Consider the following 16,970-nt stretch of genomic DNA (forward strand, 5'->3'; position numbering starts at 1 on the left):
TGGCCCGCGATCGGTGCCCACCGCTCGGCGGGCTGGCCTCTCTGGAGGAGGACCTCCTTTCCTCCGCGCCCCGCAAGATCCATCCATCATCTTCTTGCGGGGCGACCTAGGGGAGGACGGCAATCACGCATGCGCGGGTGACGCCAGTTACGCGGCACCGGCCGCGTCATTTACGCGGCGCCAATGCCCGGCGCGCTGACGACTCTGCTTTTGCGACACGCCCCCCCGAGTTTCTCGCGGCCCCGATCCTAGCCCATTTTCGGGCCCTAAATCGGTTGAAATCGGGGCCGTTTCACACCGCCGTGAACCTCGACGATTAGTCGGGGGAGCAGAGAATCGCGCCCTGTATGTTTTCAAGAAGCAGTTAGATACAGCACTTGGGGCGAAGGGGATCCAAGGATATGGGGGGAAAGCGGAATTAGTCTAGTGAGTTGCATGATCAGCCACAATCATAATGAATGCTGGAGTGGGCTTGAAGGGCCGAATGGCCTCCTCCTGCTCCTTATTTTTTTCTGTTTCTCGGTACATGGGAGCGCCACCACCTGAAAATTCCTCTCTCAGTCACACACCACCCTGATTTGGAATACATCGCGATTTATTTCGAACAGCACAGTGGGTGCACCTACACCTCGGGGACTGCAGCGGTTCAAGAAGGCAGCTCACCACCACCCTTCCCAAGGGAAATTAGGAATAGCAATAAATGCTGGTCGAGCCGGCGATGCTCAAATCCCAGGAAAAATATTTTAACAATCCAGTTAGTGCCCTGCTCCCGAGCTTATTCCACAAAGCCCAGCTTATCTCTCCCCATGAAGAAGATCTTGAACTTTTTGAAAGTTCTAACTGAATCCACTGTTCTGTGAGGCAGCACGTTCCAGATCGCAACAACACATCCAGCTCTTTTTCTTAGAATTCATCGGCATGCTAAATGGGAACAAACTCCCATCCAAGAAAATTACACCTTTCCAAATGTGATCTTTTAGCAAGCCCTCAATAAACCATTTATTGTCTTTTTTAGAACAATCTGCACATTCAATTTAGACAGTGTGCAAAATTGAGCCAAGCAGCAAGAACGGAAGAATTCTAATACTATTACAAAGAAGAGACATTCTGTCAAACTTTTGCATCTTGCACCATCAGGACTGGGCAACAGTAAGGGATGACATCGGTGCTATGGAGGATAAGGTTGAATCCATTTGGGTGGAAATCAGGAATAGTAAGGCGAAAAAGTCACTGATAGGAGTAATCTATAGGCCACCAAATAGTAACGTTATGGTGGGGCAGGCAATAAACAAAGAAATAACTGATGCATGTAGAAATGGTACAGCGGTTATCATGGGAGATTTTAATCCACATGTCGATTGGTTTCACCAGGTCAGTCAAGGCAGCCTTGAGAAGGAGTTTGTAGAATGTACCCGCGATAGTTTCCTATAACAGTATGTAATGGAACCTACGAGGGAACAAGCGGTCCTAGATCTGGTCCTGTGTAATGAGACAGGATTGATTCAGGATCTCATAGTTAGGGATCCTCTCGGAAGGAGCGATCACAATATGGTGGAATTTAAAATACAGATGGAGGGTGAGAAGGTAAAATCAAGCACTAGTGTTTTGTGCTTAAACAAAGGAGATTACAATGGGATGAGAGAAGAACTAGCGAAGGTAGACTGGGAGCAAAGACTTTATGGTGAAACAGTTGAGGAACAGTGGAGAACCTTCCAAGTGATTTTTCACAGTGCTCAGCAAAGGTTTATACCAACAAAAAGGAAGGACGGTAAAAAGAGGGAAAATCGACCGTGGATATCTGAGGAAATAAGGGAGAGTGTCAAATTGAAGGAAAAAACATACAAAGTAGCAAAGATCAGTGGGAGACTAGAGGACTGGAAAATCTTTAGGGGGCAACAGAAAGCTACTAAAAAAGCTATAAAGAGTAAGATAGATTATGAGAGTAAACTTGCTCAGAATATAAAAACAGATAGTAAAAGTTTCGACAAATACATAAAACAAAAAAGAGTGGCTAAGGTAAATATTGGTCCTTTAGAGGATGAGAAGGGAGATTTAATAATGGGAGATGAGGAAATGGCTGAGGAACTGAACAGGTTTTTTGGGTCGGTCTTCACAGTGGAATGCACAAATATCATGCCAGTGACTGATGGAAATGAGGCTATGACAGGTGAGGACCTTGAGAGGATTGTTATCACCAAGGAGGTAGTCATGGGCAAGCTAATGGGGCTAAAGGTAGACAAGTCTCCTGGACCTGATGGAATGCATCCCAGAGTGCTAAAAGAGATGGCTAGGGAAATTGCAAATGCACTAGTGATAATTTACCAAAATTCACGAGACTCTGGGGTGGTCCCGGCGTATTGGAAATTAGCAAACGTGACACCACTGTTTAAAAAAGGAGGTAGGCAGAAAGCGGGTAATTATAGGCCAGTGAGCTTAACTTTGGTAGTAGGGAAGATGCTGGAATCTATCATCAAGGAAGAAATAGCGAGGCATCTGGATGGAAATTGTCCCATTGGGCAGACGCAGCATGGGTTCATAAAGGGCAGGTCGTGCCTAACTAATTTAGTGGAATGTTTTGAGGGCATTAACAGTGCGGTAGATAACGGGGAGCCAATGGATGTGGTATATCTGGATTTCCAGAAAGCCTTTGACAAGGTGCCACACAAAAGGTTGCTGCATAAGATAAAGATGCATGGCATTAAGGGGAAAGTAGTAGCATGGATAGAGGTTTGGTTAATTAATAGAAAGCAAAGAGTGGGGATTAATGGGTGTTTCTCTGGTTGGCAATCAGTAGCTAGTGGTGTCCCTCAGGGATCAGTGTTGGGCCCACAATTGTTCACAATTTACATAGATGATTTGGAGTTGGGGACCAAGGGCAATGTGTTCAAGTTTGCAGACGACACTAAGATAAGTGGTAAAGCAAAAAGTGCAGAGGATACTGGAAGTCTGCAGAGGGATTTGGATAGGCTAAGTGAATGGGCTAGGGTCTGGCAGATGGAATACAATGTTGACAAATGTGAGGTTATCTATTTTGGTAGGAATAACAGCAAAAGGGATTATTATTTAAATGATAAAAGATTAAAACATGCTGCTGTGCAGAGAGACCTTGGTGTGCTAGTGCATGAGTCACAAAAAGTTGGCTTACAGGTGCAACAGGTGATTAAGAAGGCAAATAGAATTTTGTCCTTCATTGCTAGAGGGATGGATTTTAAGACTAGGGAGGTTATGCTGCAATTGTATAAGGTGTTAGTGAGGCCACACCTGGAGTATTGTGTTCAGTTTTGGTCTCCTTACTTGAGAAAGGACGTACTGGCACTGGAGGGTGTGCAGAGGAGATTCACTAGGTTAATCCCAGAGCTGAAGGGGTTGGATTACGAGGAGAGGTTGAGTAGACTGGGACTGTACTCGTTGGAATTTAGAAGGATGAGGGGGGATCTTATAGAAACATATAAGATTATGAAGGGAATAGATAGGATAGATGCGGGCAGGTTGTTTCCACTGGCGGGTGAAAGCAGAACTAGGGGGCATAGCCTCAAAATAAGGGGAAGTAGATTTAGGACTGAGTTTAGGAGGAACTTCTTCACCCAAAGGGTTGTGAATCTATGGAATTCCTTGCCCAGTGAAGCAGTTGAGGCTCCTTCATTCGATGTTTTTAAGATAAAGATAGATAGTTTTTTGAAGAATAAAGGGATTAAGGGTTATGGTGTTCGGGCCGGAATGTGGAGCTGAGTCCACAAAAGATCAGCCATGATCTCATTGAATGGCGGAGCAGGCTCGAGGGGCCAGATGGCCGACTCCTGCTCCTCGTTCTTATGTTCTTATGATGCAAGAATACCAAATTTCTAAGGGAACGACAATTTATACTGCATGAGAAAAGGAGTACTGATTGGTTGGCAAGTTGGCTCTGATTGACCAAGATGTTGGCATGGCGACACGGTGGCCACTACTGCCTCACAGCGCCAGGGATCCGAGTTCTATTCCAACTTGGGTGACTGTGTGGAGTTTGCACTTTCTCCCCGTGTCTGCGTGGGTTTCCTCCGGGCGCTGCGGTTTCCTCCCACAGTCCAAAGATGTGCAGTTGAGGTGGATTGGCTGTGATAAATTGCCAGTTATTGTCCAAAAGGTTAGGTGAGGTTATGGTGTTTTGGGAAATGATCGTAGGTAGCGCGCTCTTTTGGCTGGTCGCTGCAGACTCAATGGGCCAAATGGCCGCCTTCTGCATCGTAGGGATTTTATGAAATGCACGAATGAGCTATTTGTTGAAAAAATGTGCAATGTCTGGACACCAAGGGCTGGTTTAGCACAGTGGGCTAAACAGCTGGCTTTTAAAGCAGAACAAGGCCTGCAGCACGGGTTCAATTCCCATATCAGCCTCCCCGAACAGGTGCCGGAATGTGGCAACTAGGGGCTTTTCACAGTAACTTCATTGAAGCCTACTTGTGACAATAAGCAATTTTAATTTTAATTTTTCATTTCATATTCCTTTTGCTTTCAGAGGACAGGCCCTGCATATGAATCAATGGAGCTTCTAGCAAGTGTAAGTAAGCTACAGTATCATCTAGACTGGTAATCTTAAATCTTTTGTTAGTGCAATTCTTCGCACCTTCAGGATTGTTCAGCAAATGCTGCCCAGTCACAGAACCACATCTAACTTTGGACATTATAGTTGATACAGTCAGTACCCTGCCTATTGCCAACAGTTGAAGTGGCATGCTGATCAAAATTCCAGTCATTGAGACATACAGCCTCTGTACCTGACATCGCATTGGCACTGAAATTCACCCACCCCCTGCTCGAAAGCAAGTTAGAAACGTGATGGGTAGACTGGCACAGAGTAATGAGCTGCCGTCCCACATATCGGACAGCATTTGTCCTCATGGTTCACTGTATCCATGCATGTAGCGGGTGACCGACAATAGTCTGTCCCATTCCGCCTGTCTTACCTATGGCTGCTTCTGCAAAGGTGATTGGCCAAATGGTTGAGTGAGTTACGGCAACCAGCCCTGAATGAATATTCCATATACATGCTGAAGGATTCAGTCACTTTGTGAAGACTACAATACTGTGTCGATGTTCAACATTGCGAGCCTATACATGAATGTGTTGGTCATAAAAAGCCATAGACATTTACATAGCGCCACTATATCATTGCAATAAACACTGCCACCTTCTGGATCTGTGTTCATTGCCGTTATGAGCTCAGCACCTTGCACCGCACACCTAAATTTGAGGCACCAGGTGAAGCTCACCCTCGCCATTTCACATTGCTACGGTGTAATAACAACACGATTGCTATTCACGCTGCTTCAAGCCAAAAACACGTTCTGCCCATCACACAAATGAGCAATGTGATATATGAATTTCAGAGCCAATGTGTTGCCAGGGAGACCCTACATGCCAATGACTGGTGGATTAAAGAAACATCAAACATAGAATCATAGAATTTACAAGGCAGAAGGAGGCCATTTGGCCCATCAAGTCTGCACCGGCCCTTGGAAAGATAATAATAATAATAATCGCTTATTGTCACAAGTAGGCTTCAATGAAGTTACTGTGAAAAGCCCCTAGTCGCCACATTCCAGTGTCTGTTCGGGGAGGCTGGTATGGGAATTGAACCCGCACTGCTGCCTTGTTCTGCATGACAAGCCAGCTGTTTAGCCCACAGTGCTAAACCTGCCCCTAAAGAGCACCCTTAAGAGCCTTAAGCCCCATGCCTCCACCCTATCCCCATAACCCAGTAACCCCACCTAACCTTTTTGGACACTAAGGGCAATTTATTATGGCCAGTCCACCGAACCTGCACATCTTTGGACTGTGGGAGGAAACCGGAGCACCCGGAGGAAACCCACGCACACACGGGGAGAACGTGCAGACTCCGCACAAACAGTGACCCAAGCCGGAATCGAACCTGGGACAATGGCGATGTGAAGCAACAGAGCTAACCACTATGGTACCGTGCCGCCCTGTTTGCAATTTGCTGCTTGCTGCTTGCAATTGGCAGAGTGCAGACTGTACACAACCAGCCCATGCCTGTAAAATCCAGAACCTAAAGTCCAACTTTAGAAGCGATTCCTTGATTGGATAGCACATGCTGAACAATCCTGAGTGTGCTCAAAATCACACCAACAACCAATCAGCCTGGCTCACAATGCAGCTCACTTACTCTCACTGGAAGCTACATATATTCATATGAAGAGACCTTATTCTGCAGGCGAAAGGAACATTTCCAAGCTTGTCCAAAATCTACAAGGCACAAGTCAGAAGTGTGATGGAATGCTCTCCACTTGCCTGGATAAGCGCAGCTCCAACAATGCTCAAGAAGCTCGGCACCATCCAGGACAAAGCAGCCCGTTTGATTGGCACCAGATCCACCACCTTAAACATCCACACCTTCCACCCCCAACACACAGTGGCAGAGTGTGCACCATCTACAAGATACACTGCAGCAGCTCACCAAGGTCCTTTATCTTTACCATCTAGAAAGACAAGGGAAGCAGATGCATGGGAACCCCACCACCTCCAAGTTCCCCACCAAGTTCACCCACCATCCTGACTTGGAACGAGTGGTTGGATTTTCTGACCCGTCTCGCCGGAAACGCGAATCATGATGGGGCGGAGAATTAGGAGTCCAGCTAAAACCAAGGTTCGTGCCCAGCGCTGTTCCAGCGAAACCAGAACTTGCATGCATGTAAATGTGATTAGCGGGTTGCACACAGTAGGCTCCTCCTTCCACGATGCTCCGCTCCTCTCAGGCAGAAGTCTCGCAGACGCAAATTACTTCAAATATTTACAAACGTGGACTGGGCACCATGGCGCAGGGGGAGTGGAAGGTTAAAGAAACACGGAGAAACCGTTGAAAACTGTCGGGGTGACTGGGAGACGGCTGCGTGAGCCGGGGGCAGTAGTGGGTAGTGATTTGATGTCGGGCTGTGGATTCGGGGTGTCTTGCTCGGAATCAGGGTGGCCCGGTTCAGCCCTCCATTGCTGCAGTCTGTCTTTTAAACACACCGCTCTCGTGCTTCTTCCAGGCTCCGGGCTGCCCACACTGCTGAGTGCTGTCTGTGTCCTGAGAATGTTCAGAGAGCCTCTGGTCACCTGGGAGCCCACCCAGGCCGCCCCTCTGGACACCCTCAAGCCCCAGCTGTATCAGCAAGGGGATGGGTGTGTCCAAACTCAATCAGGGGCCCACATCCAGTTTACACACTCATCACTGAAAGGAAGTGATTGGATTAAACCGTTAAATAGGCCTATACTCATGAGAGTTGAGAAGAATGAGAGGTGACCTTATTGGAACATACAGGCCAGGATTCTCCAACCCGGCGCTGGGTCGGAGAATCCCCGGGGGGGGCGGGTGGTGAGAATCGCGTCCCGCTGCCACGACGCCGGCTTCCGTATTCTCCGGCGCCGATTTTCGGGCGCCTGCGGGATCGCCGCCACGCCGGTCAGGGGCCGTTGACAGCGGTTACTCAGGTCCCACACGGCGGGACCTGGAAGGTAAGTGTGCGGGGGCCGTCCTGGGGGGGTCCCCGCGGTGGCCTGGCCCGCGATCGTGGCCTACCGATCGGCGGGTGAGCTGGTTCCGTGGGGGCCTACTTTACTCCGCGCCGTGGCCCTGTAGGGCTCCGCCATATTGCCCGGGGGCCGGCACGGAGATGGGAACCCCACCTGCGCGGAAATACGCCAACTGTTCCGCGCATGTGCGAACTCGCGCGGGCCGTTCCGCGTCAGCTGGAACTGCGGGGACGACTCTGGCGCCAACCTAGCCCCCTAGGAAGGGATAATTTCTCACTTTTGGGGGCCGGTGACGCCGGAGTCGTTGGCGCTGGTTTTCACGCCGCCCTGGGGACATAGCCCCATTATTGGACAATCCCGCCCATAGGATCTCGGGAGGATTTGACAGGGGGAATGCTGAAAGGAAGTTTCCCCTTGTGGAAGACACTGAAACAACGGGGACACAGTTATGGGGTCTTCCATTTAGGACAGAGATGAGGAGAAATTTCTTTCTCTGTAAGAACTGTTTGGAATTCTCTTCCCCAGAAAGCTGGGTCATACTCAAGGCTGAATCAGGCAGATTTCTGATTGACGATGGAGTTAAAGATTATGGGGTAGACAGTGTTGAGAAGTTGAGGCCACAATCAGATCAACCTCGACCTTAGCGAATCCAACAGCAGGCTCGAGGCAACATGGTTGTTAAATGATGCTGGTCTGTGGTGCTGGGTGGGTCAGTTAGAGCGCCAAATTGTGTTCAGACAAAGATATTCAAAAAACCACAAATACAAAGAAAGGTTAAAAGTCCAATCAGCAATTAAACCCAAATCTTTTTAGTTTTCTATCTTTATTGATGGACAGCACTTCACTGTATACACATTTTCTATTGCTTATTCTTCCATCCATCAATATTAAAATCTGCTCTATAGCCCAATTGGCCGAGTGACAGTATAACAGAGATAAATAGGGTTTAGACCAAACTCATCCTTAATTAGTTCAGTTCTCTATAAATGCAGTTTATCTTCCTTGTATGGAACCTTGACACATAGATATAATCATACTTTAAATATTAAATCATTGAGAAATAGCGAGAATAGTCAGTGTGAGGAGGAGTGGAATCTGGAATAACAGCCTCTGAACACATTGTGCCATTTTTTATTCATCAACGTCTGACTTCCAGTCAGATAAACTGCATCAAATGGTTTTTGGGAATCTCAGGAACGTATCCATTAGGCAGGTTTGATGCAATGAATCAAAGGGTTTCTGTGCAGCAGGAAGACAATGGGCCATCGCTTCAGAATCCAGGCCTCGCGGTGTGTGGGCTCTGGGATGCTTTAAAAAGCATTGAGAGTGTCCTTGTATAATGCTCTCATGCATATTCCCCATCACAGATGTTGAACTAATGGATCACTGGTTTCCAGGAACAACAGTTGCTATGTTTTAGACCTCATGTACACCTCTGCTGTTTTCAACCATTTCCTTCTGCACATTAACATCACAGTCAAGAATTAAAACCTTATTACCAACCTCAACATAATACATTTCAGATGTGATAGTGCGTTCTGGCCGTTCTTGTTCCCGACATAACCCCCAAAGTATGTTAGCACCATCCTATTAGACACGTAATGACCATTGATTTTTCCTTTGGATTGTGAATTTTCTCACAATCCATTGCTGATTCTTCTAAAAACAAAGGTGGGAATGTGGAATTGAGTTTTCAATCAGGCCAACAATGATCTTATTAAATGGCACAGCAGGCTCGGGAGTATCCTGCACCAAGGCTTGGGGACCAAGTGGAATGTGTCAAAGTTCACTGATGACATTAAGATGAGTGGTAGAGCAAAGTGTGCAGAGGACACTGAAAGTCTGCAGAGGGATATAGATAGTTTCAATGAGCGGGCTAGGGTCTGGCAGACGACGTTCAATGTTGGTAAATGTGAGGTCATCCATTTTGGTAGGAATAACAGCAAAATGGATTATTATTTAAATGGTAAAAAATTGCAGCATGCTGCCGTGCAGAGGGACCTGGGTGTGCTAGCGCATGAATCGCAAAAAGTTGGTTTGCAGGTGCAGGAGGTGATTAAGAAGGCAAATGGAATTGGGTCCTTCATTGCTAGAGGGATGGAATTTAAAAGCAGGGATGTTATGTTGCAGCTGTATAGGGTGCTAGTGAGGCCACACCTGGAGCACTGTGTACAGTTTTGGTCTCCTCACTTGAGAAAGGATGTACTGGCACTGGAGAGGGTACAGAGGAGATTCATTCAGTTGGTTTCGGAGTTGAGAGGATTGGCTTTTGAGGAAAGACTGAGTAGACTGGGATTATGCTCATTGGAATTTAGAAAAATGAGGGGGGATCTTACAGAAACACATAGAATTACGGAGGGAATAGATAGGATAGAATCAGGGAGGCTGTTTCCACTGGCGGGTGAAACTGGAACTCGGGGGCATAGCCTCAAAATAAGAGGAGCAGATTTAGGACTGAGTTGAGGAGGAACTTCTTCACCCAAAGGGTTGTGAATCTGTGGAATTCCCTGCCCAGTGACGCAGTTGAGGCTACCTCATTAAATGTTTTTAAGGCAAAGGTAGATTGATTTTTGAACAGTAAAGGAATAAAAGGTTACGGTGAGCGGGCGGGTAAGTGGAGCTGAGTCCAGAAAAAGATCAGCTATGAACTTATTGAATGGTGGAGCAGGCTCGAGGGGCCAGGTGGCCGACCCCTGCTCCTAGTTCTTATGTTCTTGTGATAAATATTGGCCAGGGCTCTGGGCAGAACTCTGTTGCTATTCTTCACGTCTCTTGAGAGGGCAGTTGGGGCCTTTGGTTAACTTCCCAGCACTACTGGCGGTGCAGCACTCCCTCAGCACCCAGATACGTGTTCAATTCTCTGGACCTTCAACTGGGAATTGGAGGAAATAATAAAATGCAAATGGAAATTAGGAGCAGGTGAAACCATCTGACCGTTGCAGCCTGCTCAGCCATTCAATAAGACCTTGGTTAATCCTCGACTGCATTTCCACCTTTCCACACTCTCCCCATATTCCTTATATCCTTTAGTATCCAAAAATCTATTGACCTTTGTCTTGAATATACTCAACAATTCATCATCTCCAGTTCTTTGGATGGAGAATTCCAAGGTTTCACTTTGAGTGGAGAAATTTCTCATCTGGTTGTGAAATGGCTGGTTCTGAAACTGTGACCCTGCGTTCTAGACTCTGCAGCCAACAGAAACAATCTCCAACAATCTAACCTGTCAAGCCCCGATAGAATTTTAAATCCTCAGACACAGCATGTGCCGTCATGTGGAAACGGTCAAATAAAGGATTCTAGTAGAAGTCAGCCTGGAAACATTACACCCAAGCAGTAGTATTCTGATGTGGACATGAAGCAATCAGTCTCAGGAGAAATTGTGATCTCATATATATAGTGAACCCATTATGTTTCTTCTTCCCTGACAGAATTTGCAGCACCATGGGAATGCAGGCTCTTCTGCTCTGTATACTCTCACTAAACAATGTTGTAAAACAGTGTTAATAATGTTTGACCCTACAGGCATGTACAGTGCTGCCAAAATTGAACAATTTTATTGAAAGCATGAATCTACTGCTGTATAACACCGATTACAGTATTAGCATTTTTATTTGCAATCTTCTCGTTCCATCAGAAATTCAGTGTTAGCAGCAAAATGCTGCGGGGAAGGAATAGCCATTCTATTCTGCAAAAAATTCTAGATAACTGACTCCAGACACATTTGTTATGTTCATGTGAACTCTTTAGAGTTAGGTGCAGATATTAAAAAAGTATAGAGTGTAAAGACTGGAGTAAGGAATGCAAGATTGAGACTGATATTATGGGCACAGTAAGAAGTCTTACAACACCAGGTTAAAGTCCAACAGATTTGTTTCAAACACTAGCTAAGTGTAAACCGCACCGACTTCCTCAGAAGACAAACACGGGACACAACCGACAGAGTATTCTTCGTTGTCCAGAACTCTCCCGGAACGGAGAAACTACGACATCTTCTTCGCAGTCTTCAACACGTCATTGATGAAGATGAACATCTTGCCAAGGCCATCCCCACACCCCCACTACTTGCCTTCAAACAACTGCGCAACCTCAAACAAACCATTGTTTGCAGCAAACTACCCAGTCTTCAGAACAGTGACCACGACACCACACAACCCTGTCATGGCAATCTCTGCAAGACGTGCCAGATTATCGACATGGATACCACCATTATACGTGCGAACACCACCCACCAGGTACGTGGTACATGCTCGTGCGACTCGGCCAACGTTGTCTACCGCATACGCTGCAGGAAAGGATGTCCCAAAGCGTGGTACATTGGCGAGACCATGCAGACGCTGCGACAACGAATGAACGGACATTGCGTGACAATCACCAGGCAGGAATGTTCCCTTCCAGTCGGGGAACACTTCAGCAGTCAAGGGCATTCAGCCTCTGATCTCCGGGTAAGCGTTCTCCAAGCCGGCCTTCAGGACGCGCGACAAAGCAGAATCGTCGAGCAGAAACGTATAGCCAAGTTCCGCACACATGAGTGCGGCCTCAACCGGGACCTGGGATTCATGTCGCATTACATTCATCCCCCACCATCTGGCCTGCAAAATCCTACCAACTGTCCTGGCTTGACACAATTCACACCTCTTTAACCTGGGGTTACCCCATCTCTGGATCTGTAAAGACTTAATTACCTGCAAATGCTCGCATTCTAAGCATTGCCTGGCATCTTTGAATCTGTCTATATATATGTTTCTGGAACCCACCTCTTCATTCACCTGAGGAAGGAGCAGCGCCCCGAAAGCTAGTGTTTGAAACAAACCTGTTGGACTTTAACCTGGTGTTGTGAGACTTCTTACTGTGCCCACCCCAGTCCAACACCGGCATCTCCACATCATGATATTATGGAGACACTGATGCAATTTTCCCCCTACTTGTGGAGAACATGCCTTATATTGCAGTGTAAAATCTATGCTGTTTATTGAATAGCAAATGTTAGCAGGAAGAAAGGACCATTGCGGCCAGCAACTTGACCAATTTTGTTTGATCTCCATTATCTCACCGTTTGTGTTCAGCTCTTTCGCCACAATCACGACTCGTTCCTTCCTGAACCTACACAATTTCTGAGGTTGCTGCAGCCATTTGAGACACTGACTCCTCTATCACTAACTCTCTCCTCTCTCCCTGTTTTACAACCTTGGACAGGGCTTGTACAACCTATTCATCTTACAGCACTCAGGAAGAAAGCTTGACACTGAGACTTACAGGGACCGCATAACGTCAGGTATGAGTGAATGGTTAGGCATCTGGTCGCCGCATTATAGGAAGGATGTGGAAGCATTGGAAAGGGTGCAGAGGAGATTTACCAGAATGTTGCCTGGTATGGAGGGAAGATCTTATGAGGAAAGGCTGAGGGACTTGAGGCTGTTTTCGTTAGAGAGAAGAAGGTTAAGAGGTGACTTAATTGAGGCATACAAGATGATCAGAGGATTGGATAGGGTGGAGAGTGAGAGCCTTTTTCCTCGGATGGTGATGTCTAGCACGAGGGGACATAGCTTTAAATTGAGGGGAGATAGATATAAGACAGATGTCAGAGGTAGGTTCTTTACTCAGAGAGTAGTAAGGGCGTGGAATGCCCTGCCTGCAACAGTAGTGGACTCGCCAACACTAAGGACATTCAAATGGTCATTGGATAGACATATGGACGATAAGGGAATAGTGTAGATGGGCTTTAGAGTGGTTTCACAGGTCGGCGCAACATCGAGGGCCGAAGGGCCTGTACTGCGCTGTAATGTTCTATGTTCTATTAACCTATGTGCAGATTAACCACAGGAATAACCTGAATTTTGTTCATGCCCAAGAAATGGGAAAACCTGATGGGGATAAAAAAGGATGGAAATTCTGCCCCATGCAGATATTGGGCCCATTGTTGTGAAAGTGCTTTCACTGCTACTGAACAATGATGTAACCCTACTCGTTAACCCATTGATTAAAGTCTTCATTAAAACAAGAGGAAATGGCTGCTGATGTCTGTATTGCAGAGGTGAAGCTTTTAATGCTTTCATTTGCTTTTAGTGCCAAGAGCATTTTACAAAGTGTCTGAGCTCAGGTTAGTTTGAAGATGTGAATGTAGCTGTTTCTCCCTGTGGCCTGGTGCTGAGCAATGGGCCTGATCCCTGGCAGTTCTATATGTTGCTCTGGAGTACTGTGTGTTGTACCTCACTCCCATGTGTATAGTCGCAACACAGCCTCTGCTGTTTGTTTGAAGAAACGTGAGCAGTTTGAAGATGGCACTGAGTCTGACATTGCCAGAAGGCATTAAAAATTCATCCGAGATTTACTGGCTAAAGGAGGGATCAGTGTCACCGAGAGCCTTCTGAAGCTTCTCGCAGACGACAACCTGCAGTCGCAGCATTTCCTTTTGTCTGGATTATACCACCAGCATTCCTTTGATGAGTCTGCTCATTATCACAGCGGGAATTAATCCTCGGGGTAATTTTCAGAGTTTGCACTCCCAGCGCCGAGAATTGTCCACCACCCTGGGAATTCTGAAGCACATTCCCTTGGATTTTCAATTCATGACAATTGTGGGGAACACTTGCTGGAAGGGTCACACCCAAGAGGGAGTCCAAACTCTATAAATTACCCCATGCTTAAAGAACAATCAGATAAAATTATTCCGAATTGAAAAAGGCTTTTAGATCCAGCAAGTTTTAACTTTTTCCACAGGTTACTGGCAATTAATCGCCTGATGGCCCTTTTCCACCGTTCAAACCGTTCAAAACTGCCCACCAAACTGCCGAAGAATTGCATACCCCTCAATCCGCTTTCTCCCCACACCCCTCAATCCCCTTTCTCCCCATACCCCTCAATCCGCCTTCTCCCCATACCCCTCAATCCGCCTTCTCCCCATACACCTTACTCCTCCTTCTCCCGATACCCCTTACTCCTCCTTCACCCCATACCCCTCACTCCTCCTTCTCCCCATACCCCTCAATCCTCCTTTACCCCATACCCCTCAATCCTCCTTTACCCCATACCCCTCAATCCGCCTTCTCCCGATACCCCTCACTCCTCCTTCTCCTGATACCCCTCACTCCTCCTTCTCCCCGTACCCCTCAATCCTCCTTCCCCCCATACCCCTCAATCCTCCTTCTCCCCATACCCCTCAATCCTCCTTCACCCCATACCCCTCACTCCTCCTTCTCCCCATACCCCTCAATCCTCCTTCACCCCATACCCCTCACTCCTCCATCTCCCCATACCCCTCTCTCCACCTTCTCCCCATACCCCTCAATCCTCCTTTACCCCATACCCCTCAATCCACGTTCACCCCATACCCCTCAATCCAACTTCTCCCCATACCCCTCAATCCTCCTTTACCCCATATCCCTCAATCCTCCTTCTCCCCATACACCTCAATCCGCCTTCTCCCGATACCCCTCACTCCTCCTTCTCCCCATACCCCTCAATCCTTCTCCCCATACCCCTCAATCCTCCTTCTCCCCATACCCCTCAATCCACGTTCTCCCCATACCCCTCAATCCAACTTCTCCCCATACCCCTCAATCCTCCTTTACCCCATATCCCTCAATCCTCCTTCTCCCCATACCCCTCAATCCACCTTCTCCCCATACCCCTCAATCCACCTTCTCCCCATACCCCTCAATCCTCCTTCACCCCATACCCCTCACTCCTCCTTCTCCCCATACCCCTCAATCCTCCTTCAACCCATATCCCTCAATCCGCCTTCTCCCCATATCCCTCAATCCTCCTTCTCCCCATACCCCTCAATCCGCCTTCTCCCCATACCCCTCAATCCTCCTTCACGCCATACCCCTCAATCCTCCTTCACCCCATATCCCTCAATCCACCTTCTCCCCATATCCCTCAATCCTCATTCTCCCCATATCCCTCAATCCGCCTTCTCCCCATACCCCTCAATCCTCTTTCACCCCATATCCCTCAATCCGCCTTCTCCCCATACCCCTCAATCCTCCTTCTCCCCAGAAGCCTCAATCCTCCTTTACCCCATATCCCTCAATCCTCCTTCTCCCCATAACCCTCAATCCTCCTTCTCCCCATACCCATCAATCCTCCTTCTCCCCATACCCCTCAATCCTCCTTCTCCCCATACCCCTCAATCCACGTTCTCCGCATACCCCTCAATCCTCCTTCTCCCCATACCCCTCAATCCTCATTTACCCCATATCCCTCAATCCTCCTTCTCACCATACCCATCAATCCTCCTTCTCCCCATCCCCCTCAATCCTCCTTCTCCCCATACCCCTCAATCCACGTTCTCCGCATATCCCTCAATCCTCCTTCTCCCCATACCCCTCAATCCACCTTCTCCCCATACCCCTCAATCCTCCTTCACCCCATACCCCTCACTCCTCCTTCTCCCCATACCCCTCAATCCTCCTTCACCCCATATCCCTCAATCCGCCTTCTCCCCATATCACTCAATCCTCCTTCTCCCCATACCCCTCAATCCGCCTTCTCCCCATACCCCTCAATCCTCCTTCACCCCATACCCCTCAATCCGCCTTCTCCCCATACCCCTCAATCCTCCTTCACCCCATACCCCTCAATCCTCCTTCACCCCATATCCCTCAATCCACCTTCTCCCCATATCCCTCAATCCTCCTTCTCCCCATACCCCTCAATCCGCCTTCTCCCCATACCCCTCAATCCTCCTTCACCCCATATCCCTCAATCCGCCTTCTCCCCATACCCCTCAATCCTCCTGCTCCCCATACCCCTCAATCCTACTTTACCCCATAGCCCTCAATCCTCCTTCTCCCCATAACCCTCAATCCTCCTTCTCCCCATACCCCTCAATCCTCCTTCACTCCATATCCCTCAATCCTCCTTCTCCCCATACCCCTCAATCCTCCTTGTCCCCATACCCCTCTAGCCTCCTTCTCCCCTTACCCAACAATCCGTCTTCTCCCCATACCCCTCAATCCTCCTTCACCCCATATCCCACAATCCGCCTTCTCCCCATACCCCTCAATCTGCCTTCTCCCCATACCATTCAATCAACCTCCTCCCCATACCCCTCAATCCGCCTCCTCCCCATACCTCTCAATCCGCCTTCTCCCCATACCCCTCAATCCTCCTTCTGCCCATATCCCTCAATCCTCCTTCTCCCCATACCCCTCAATCCTCCTTCACCCCATATTCCTCAATCCTCCTTCTCCCCATACCCCTCAATCCTCCTTCTCCCCATACCCCTCAATCCCCCTTCTTCCCATACCCCTCAATCCACGTTCTCCCCATACCCCTCAATCCTCCTTCTCCCCATACCCCTCAATCCTCCTTTACCCCATATCCCTCAATCCTCCTTCTCCCCGTACCACTCAATCCTCCTTCTCCCCATACCCCTCAATCCTCCTTCTCCCCGTACCCCTCAATCCACCTTCTCCCCTTACACATCAATCCTTCTTCTCCCCATACCCCTC

This window comes from Scyliorhinus torazame, chromosome 8, assembly GCF_047496885.1.
Source record: "Scyliorhinus torazame isolate Kashiwa2021f chromosome 8, sScyTor2.1, whole genome shotgun sequence".
NCBI classification, from domain to species: domain Eukaryota; kingdom Metazoa; phylum Chordata; class Chondrichthyes; order Carcharhiniformes; family Scyliorhinidae; genus Scyliorhinus; species Scyliorhinus torazame.